Here is an 878-nt window from a genome sequence, read left to right as displayed (position 1 = left end):
TCGGGCAAGCAAGCAGCGGGCTTGGCTAGTGCCCACCACACACCACCCCTAGCCCATTTACCACTCGGGGGTAGAGGGGTGACCCCACGGTCTGCAGGGAGGGTTTTCAATTCCTTTAGCCCGCAGGCTCTCCGGCAAAGCTAAAGATCCCAAAAATATGTCCCCTCCCCTTCTCAGCAGCGGGGCGGGGGGGGGGGGAGAAGAGAAAGGAGTAAACAATTATTGCTACCAAATATGGGTCTAACAGCCAAGCGATGAAGCCACGGCAGAAGCATGTAGACATCCTGCCGGCAGATTCGAAGGGCCGGGGAGCCCGCAGGGGCGCGGGCAGGATCCGGGACGGGAGGGGAACGGGCAGAGGATGGGGCAGGGTTTCCCTTGCCCGGGTGTCTGCTCCCTCCCGGGGAGGATGGCTGTCCCCCGACGGGGGGGGGGGGGCGGGGGTCTGCCCTGCCCCTCAACAGTGCCCACGTCCCCCCCACCCCAGAGCCCACGTGTGTCCCCCCAACTCCAGCGCCCACGTTTAGGGGGAGCTCGGGGAGGCGGCGGTGGTGGTGACCTCCCGCGGGTTGCGACGTGGGGAGCGTGTCCTTCGGTGTCCCCACCCAAAACGCGGCCGCAGGCGGACACCCTTCCACTCGCGTACAGGACGGGTGGGCGTAGGAAGTGGGGGGGAAGCTTTGTGTATGTGTCCCCCCCACCCCCGCCCCGCTCCCTGTCCGGAGCCAAACCTCTCCCGCTCGGTCCCCGGAGATTTCGGGACGAGACCCGCGGCTATTCCGGGGCAAGGCCGAGATTAACGGGGCCAGGCCCCGCCCGCCCCGGGGCTCCCTGCGCTGGGCAGCCGCCAGCCCCGGAGGGGCGATGGGGCGCGCCCC

This window comes from Calidris pugnax, unplaced genomic scaffold (genome assembly GCF_001431845.1).
Source record: "Calidris pugnax isolate Ruff unplaced genomic scaffold, ASM143184v1 scaffold178, whole genome shotgun sequence".
NCBI classification, from domain to species: Eukaryota; Metazoa; Chordata; class Aves; order Charadriiformes; family Scolopacidae; genus Calidris; species Calidris pugnax.
This window is presented reverse-complemented; position numbering follows the sequence as displayed.